This window comes from Tetrao urogallus, assembly GCF_951394365.1.
Source record: "Tetrao urogallus genome assembly, chromosome: 3".
Taxonomy (NCBI): Eukaryota; Metazoa; Chordata; class Aves; order Galliformes; family Phasianidae; genus Tetrao; species Tetrao urogallus.
The window spans coordinates 87,831,226-87,839,386 of record NC_136815.1 but is presented as its reverse complement, the minus strand read 5'-3'; positions in this window follow the sequence as shown (position 1 = coordinate 87,839,386).

The following is an 8,161-nucleotide window of genomic DNA, read 5'->3' as shown; positions in this document are numbered from 1 at the left end:
AAACAGGCTCTGCTTTGTTGGTATTCAGTCCTTCCATGTTAAACGGTCTAGGACATTGCTAAAATATATTTTAACCAAGATAGCCTCTACTGTAAGTTTAACAACAAATGAAGCTGATTACTCACCCATGCTATCAGTCCACATACCTTCCTCATTGCTAATGAAGACCAACCTTCCAGAATTAGCACCGAGGAATGCCTTCCATAAAACACAAACACTCTGTAGCTCTGTGTACAATAAAGTAACCTCCACCTTTAAGGTTATACATTTAACAGTGAAATCTATGTCTACCGCTTCCCTTGGTAAGCCTGAACAAGGCTTGCAGCACATAAGATCTATATAAATAACAGTGCAGGTTAGAAAGGTTTCACAATCCACAGGCTCCTCATGACAGCCTGGCCTTACTGCTCTGAAGTGATCATTCTCGCAACAAGACATGTACCAAAATCTGGTTGTGCACATAGTTTGACTGAAAACGAGCACAAAGTAAATTCCTGTAAGAACAAAATGAGAACAGCAGGGCACCTGTAGTGTGTCCTTTGTTTCATGCATTACTTGTGGTTATGATTCTCTGGCCACAGGACCTAAATTACAGCTTTCTATCCCAAACTACAGGGGACGATCTCCATGAAGATGGGATTGTTTTTATTCCTAACCTATTCTTTCTAGATCCAGCTACCTTCACCACATTACTTCAATAAAAAGCCTTATTTGTGGGTGTAGGTTTCCAACAAAGCATACTCAACGTGCTTTCTGCCTTTTCCCCTTCATTCAACAAAACATTTCTTCAGACTTAAATGGATTTTAACTTCATGTAAAGTAAAAGCTAGATAAATGCAATGCAAGTGCATTTTTGTTCATACCGAAAGCAATTGCCAAATGTAGTTGCACTGCAGCCAAACTTGACATCTTATAAGAGAAAATATCACCCTGTTTCCCAACTTCTGATAAAATGAAGAGGCATTTGCCTCTGACATGGAAACATCTTCCAAACAAAAAAATCTTGCTGGAGATACCAGCTTGGGAGGAGACACAATTGTCTCAAAATCAGTAGCAGTTTAGATTCTTTCCCTTCCTAGAACTACTTCTTTGAAAGCTCTTTAGCCGTTATTATTTTTTTAAACAAATGGGGAGAACAAATGGCGTGCTCACATTCACTCTGCTCACAACAGGCCATCCTGCAGATCAGCTCACAGCCAGACCATAATGTGCTAACACCAGCTCCTTGCATTAAGATAATCATTTTGAAATGAGTACTTTAGGTGCTAAGAGTCTGACTATAAGCTGCAACAACATTCAAATAGATAGCTATACACATATGCATCCAAGTAGCATGGATGTTCATCTGTTTCTATGTCCTTTAGCTAGCCTGAGAGCCTTATACTTCCATAGAGCTCTACCTTCTTGCCTCAGTGCTGCACAAACCTTTCTCCAGCACAAGCACAAGCTTCTCCTAAACTGATAGGACAAAGTGACTTGTGCCTACAGAAACATGAGTTACTGTCCTCTCAGTATCACATGACAATAATCAAATTCACTGCAAAATCACATCCACCAATGTTTTCATGCTTTAGCTCTTCAAGCCCAACGATGTTCCTTATTAAATACATTTTTATTCTCTTGGATTACAGTTTCATGCTAAAAGGAGAAATAGCCCTAAGAAAAAAGACTGCCATCGGCATCATCCTTACAAAAATTCTGTACAGAAATATCTTAAACCTCAGTGTCAGTGGGCCTGCTAAATACAACCTAGATATGGAAAACAACAACAAACAGGAGATACCAGAAGCACTGAGAAGTACAGCACCATGACTTGGATAAATACAAACAGCCAAATACATTTCCTATTGGCCCACATATTAAACATTTCAATGAAGAGTCAATTGTACACTACTCTTAAGATATTAAAAATGGAGAACTAAACAGACTTAAAATTTCTCTCAAGAAACATGAAACAAGAAATAATCTATTACATTTTTATAAATCATTTACTTCTAATCTGCTGTTACAGACAATTTTATTCACTGATCACACTTGTTACATGGAAGAATTAAGGTTTGCTGAGCACCCTGAGAATGCATTCACCCACATTTCCCATATTTAGTTTCTTTCTAGATTAAGCCCTCCCGCTGAATTTGCTTGGTTTCCAATCACAGTTGAGGAACAGTCACTGTTTCAATGTTCAAACCTTTATATTATTGATTAAACCCAAGACTAACCACATTTTAAAGAATTTAGGAAAGAACATCGTAAAACATGAGTATGACTCAAGAAACAGAAGTTTGCAAAGCTTCAAAAGAATGAGATAACCAGAAGGAATAAGGTAACAAGAAGGAATTATGTTAAAAATGCCTGTTCCAGGAAAACATAAAGGACAAACATTTTCTGCCTGGAAAATAGAAACCAGAGGGACACTACACAAAGATAAAAATACCACATTTTATGCAGGAGACAGCAAAATCCTTCCACAGCTGCATACTTTTAGAGTTTGCATGGCCAATCCGTTTCTTGGAAAATCGGCGCATCTTCATGAATAAACAAACATTTCAGAGAGTAAAGTATAGATCTTCTACTAGCTATGATTATTTTTTTTTTCCTTTTCATTTTTTTGAAATTTGGCCAAAGTTCAAAAATACTGATACATCCTAGCCTGTTTTGTGCAGAGGGTGCCAGCTGGGAGCAAAGCCCACCCATATCCACTCTGCTTCCTTCAGCTACATCAACAGGGGCTGAATTGGATCCACTGGCTACAGAATCTGTAGAAAGTAACTATACCTACGAGCTACTTATATATATACTAAATATTTCTTTATATTCATTTCTGGTTTTAGAATACATCCACCCAAAGGGTTCTTTTTCAAGATCAAAAATCAATTGAAATTGTGCATACAGAAGGAAAGACAAAAATGTCTCAATTCTACCTAAGAAAAGATTTTAGAAAAGAATACATGGGTTCCTGCTGAATGAGAGGCTGTACAGCATTCAGCTGCAATTTGAATCTATATTATATTTAATAAAACCACAATGTGTTCTCTTGTCCTAGTAAAACTGCATTCTACCTTACCAGGTCTGAATAATTTGTATAAAATTGATTGCTGCAGTTCTTAGTAAGAGCTCTAATTGCATTCCTGGTATAACTTAAAATGATAACCTTATCTTAATTAGTAGCATGCTACAGAAATGCTTCTGAAAGCCGCGGAGGATTAACCTGCATTTTTAAACAGAAGCCCCAGGGCTTTTTTTTTTTCTTCTTTAATTTCATCTCAAACGTATGAGCTACTGCTAACTTACCAAGAAAGAAAAAAGTAAAATAATCACACTGAGAGAAAATGACCCTGCTGCCACCTCCTTTGGTCAGTGCAAGTTTCCATGCATAGGCTGATTTCTATGCGCATGTGCACACACGCATGTCTGCTACTCCTCCACTCACAGCCCAAAGAATGCTTACACAAAACACGTGTTTCTTATATGTCCCCAGCACATGGCACATTCATCTCATCGTGTGGAGAATTATCCTTGCCACCACAGAGCCCTGTGTAGGGCTGGAGTGGGCCAAGCAGAAAGGGGCTGTGACAAAGGGCAGAGGGAAGACACACTGATACATCACCCAGCCCTGGTAGCCACAGTAGAAGAAAAAAGAATCCATTAAATTTAACATTAATTTAAAATTAAAACAAACAAAGATACCACCACCATCAACAAAAACACTCAAAGGTGTCACCATCTCAGAAGAAAACTAACATTTAAACAACGTGCTGCAGACAGCCCACTGAAAAGATCTCTGATGACAGAACCAGAAGTAACTCCAGATCTGCCACTACAGCTGCCTGCAGAGCTCATCAGCCAGCCAGATGTGGATGCGACTTCTACAAGCATGCACTTCACAACATGGTGAAGGCATACTGCCATACTGTCAGGATCAGAAAAATGAACACTAGGAAAGTTTGGCAGCATGTTACTAAAAGCCCTTCATGCAAATCCTGCTTTTTCCTCGGCAAGTTTTCATTTGTTTGCTTTCTTGCTACGTTTAAGCATATCTCTATTGCTGTTCTGTCAAAAAGTGACTCTGCTTTGTAGCTTAATAAACAATTATTAATCAGTTTTACTGGGATGATAATGAGCCCAAGAGTAGCTGTATAGCATGCCTCCCCTCAGAAAGCAATACTGGAACTGGCAGTTTGAACAACTGAACGAATGCTTTGAACATCTGTGACATATTTCACTACTGTTTGTGTTACATTTTGCTCAGAATTGAGTCCATCTCAATCCCTCCAAAATAAATAAACAAGAAACAAAAGAAAACGAAAAAACAAACAACAACAACAACAACAAAAAAACAGTAGTAATTTCCTTAGACCTCATTCCTGCTGCTCCCACAGCATAGGCATGCACCTATAGCAAGCAGTAAAGCCGAGCATATGGGTGCTAATGTATTATTTGTCTATTTCAAAGTAATTTTTATTCCTAGCCACTTCACACTAAAAAGCACACCTGCTTTTTAACCAAGGTCACCCGCTATACTGCAGGCCCCAAAGGGCACAAACCACTCTGAATGCATCCATGTGCAGCGGCCTATCTGTATACACAGCACTGCAGGATTTGCCCTGCTGGAGCTCCTGGGTGCCGCTTCTGTATACAAAAGCAATAAGGTGCTGTTTCAGAATCGCTATAGTGATTCTACTTAAAAATGGACATACATAAATTGATAGGCATCCATATGTATGAGGCTATCCCTGCATGCATCCCTCCCTGGTTCCCTGACTGGAATTCATTCCCTGAATGGAATTCAAGAGGAAAATGATTAAACTCTTCCAGAAATGGTGAGATCTGCCCCTTGCCCCCCAACACCCTCAAACTGTAGCATTTTCCTCTTGCAGTGTCCTTTCATAAGCTATTTAAAGCCATTTAAAGAGAATGCCCTCAAAGCTGTAGCCTGTATTGCTTTTTGCTCAGTAGAGCTGACAGATACCTACTGAAGATGTCTTGCATCACACTAACCAGATAGCCTTTTGATAAGAGACTGTGTTTCTCATCTCTGCGTTTTCTTTACATTTTGCTGATGGTATGGATTGGAAAGAGAAGGACTGAATGAAAATCATCAGTTATCCAAGACTGCCTGCCTAATGTTTCTGCTTATAGCAATGAACAATCAGAGCAATCAACCTGGCCTCCGGTGTGATCCCAGACAGTCTGTTAGCTAGTCCTTATAAATCCATCCATCACCTCTCTGAAAGTCACCGCCTTCCTTTTACCAAAGATAATGTATGTTATTGGGACTATATCACTGCACACAAAATCATTAAAGAAAGACAGACCACAATTTATGGCCAAGTCTGCGGACAGCAGGGCATTATTTTAACCATAAAATCACAATCTGCAAGGACAGTGGCCAAGACAGAGGAGCCGTTAAAGACTTATAATTAGCATCAATCAATGTGACACTACTGTTGACATCTTTATTACTTTAAATACACTAATCAAATACTTCTGCATTGAGATAGAAAGATTGATAGGCAGACAGACACAGAGAACATCTCTACAGAGAGCAATTTTAAATTAGCTATTCAAAAGGCAACAAAAAAATAAGCACACCAGCATAATTGCATGGAAATGCAGTGCACTGACTAAAGCTGCTTTTAGCTAGGATACTGGACTTGGGGTGGTCAAGCCTGCATATGAGATACCTCAAATCTGCCCTGAAAAAATCCCTATTCAAACATCTCAGTCATGCAGTGGGCTCCTCGCTCTTCTAAGCTGAATCAACAAACATCCCGCAGACAATCTTTGCTTTAGGGCATTTTGAGTTAGAAAAATAATGGCTCAGCAACTCCTTACAGCACCACTCCGCTCTACTTTTCTACACACAGATTAATGGAAGAATATCACGGTATTATTTGCATACCTACACTGTGACTATCAATATTGCCTAATTGCATCCACATGCAATTTCATGCTGCACAGACACTAAAATATTCTGTTACTATTACTGCTAATATAAACATTTCACCATTAATAACCAACAAGCTGTTTCACTTCTCCATCGCCTCCCAGGCTATACTGTATCTTAATGAAAGCATGTTTCAGGAGCAGCTCCCTTCTCTGTAGGACATCAACTTTGACATTCATGAAATGGGAGTTCTTCAACTAGCACTGGGAATCAACTAAATGTATGCATATCCTTGTCAGAAGACATCATTTGGAAGGAATCAAATGATGGTGCTCCTACATTAGATTAAGTTAGTAATCACTTTATCTTCTTCTGTTTTAATAGAAAATAACAATATTTTTAAAAAATACCATTATACAGCAAAGAAGATTCAAATTTACCAGGTCCTTCTTAGGTATAATTAGAGTCTTGTTGGAGGAGAGATGTTAACTTTGAAAAGAGACGGTCTGTTTCCCTTCCCCCTTAATACCAAAAGACATTACTTTTACTTTTATTAAAAAAAAAAAAAAAAACAACCAAATAATCTCCCATATATGTTACACGAGAGGCTATATGCTATGCTTATTCTGGAGAGAGTCTTCCTTCCAAGAGGTCGATGGCAGCCTGCCAATCATTTTACCCATGCACTGAGCATAAGGATTAACAAACCTGTGGAAATCACTGAAAAACAGAAGCAGCCTCCCTGAGCTGGAGGCTCCACGTACTCTGAGACAGCTGAAGGCTTCAGCAAGCGACTCCATTCAGCCATCTCTGCCCAGACACAGGGAGTGGTACTCTACAGGACAATAGGAAAGCCTTCAGAGCACTAAGTAATGGGAAAAATGCAGTGATTTGTCTATTGAAAATCCAATTAGCCTAAGCCAATATTTATCAGATCACTCTCCTTAAAACATTTTACTTCAATTTTAAGTGAGTTACACTAATTTGGATTGGACTATCCTTCTCTAATGAAACTGCCAAACCTTTCAGACGCTTTAATTCATTTCTAAATGCAGTGGAGCCCTATAAAACAAGCACAAAGAGACTGCTGAATGCCTGTGGGGCTCCACTGCATTAAAACAAGCCAACCTATCAAGTGACAGAACTTAATGAAAGCTTTTAAGTGGTGGCGGGAGGAAATTCAGACAGAGGACCAAGAGTACAGATCCCCAACTGGGCAGCAAGCCATCTGTCTGCCAGTACTCCCCCACAGCACGCTGGAAAAACTCCTGCATCAGAGGCCTGCCCAGCTCCCATGTCCACTTGGGATGTTCCCAGACACCCTCTCTCCTTGCCCTTCACTGACTCAGTGGGAACACACATCCCGTCCGTCCCGTAATCTGAGCAGAGGGTTGTGAAAGATCCTACAATTCAATTATTTATTTTCCGAGGCTGACCTTATCGCTTGTGAAGAACAGCGCAAGCAACCAGTCACAGAAGGCTTACTAGCTCTGAATCAGCGGTGGGGCCCGCTGTATCAAAGGCCACGATGTGTCTGTAAGAAAGCAGCTGGCAGTAAACAGGAGTCGCACAGAGGGGAAATGACAGCCATCAGGGTGCAGCCGCTTCCTGCTCTGAGCATTTGGCCGCTGCCAAAACAAAAACAATGCTTAAATCTGTGCAAACATCCTCAGTGACAAAGGGGAAGGGTATAGCTCACAGCATAGTATTGTTCACAAACATCAGGCTCACTCAGCATCCAAGTCCAAAAGAGCCCGATTCTGTAATTTCCAGACAGATAGATTTACATAATAAATAACACAAGCACCGGGAATTGTGCTTTCACCACTATACACTGAGCTGCACATCAGGGTGTATACAAATACTCAAAAGTAATGTATGTGAGCATAAGACTTGGACATTTGAACAATAATATGTGAGCTAAAATTTGGCAAATGATTTTGCCTAAATCTGAGAAGGGCCCAGACAGCCACAAGAGATGCCCTAGAATGGAAAGGGGAACTTGACAAGATACAGATGTACAGCATGGTGGGACAGAAAATACCCAAAGGAAAGACAGGTGTGTGTAGAGGGCAGATGAAGATGGGAGAATGAAAGGCAGAGAGGGCAAACCAGTCCTACAAAGCAGGACTAGGAGTACCAAAGATCCCATATTTCCTTCGCAAGATGCTCATTCCTTTTCTACTCATGATGACACTTACGTACCTGAGCACATAACAATAGGTTTGCTGATTGAATTGGCCTTGTCACTAAGCACACATACACCTCCCCTTG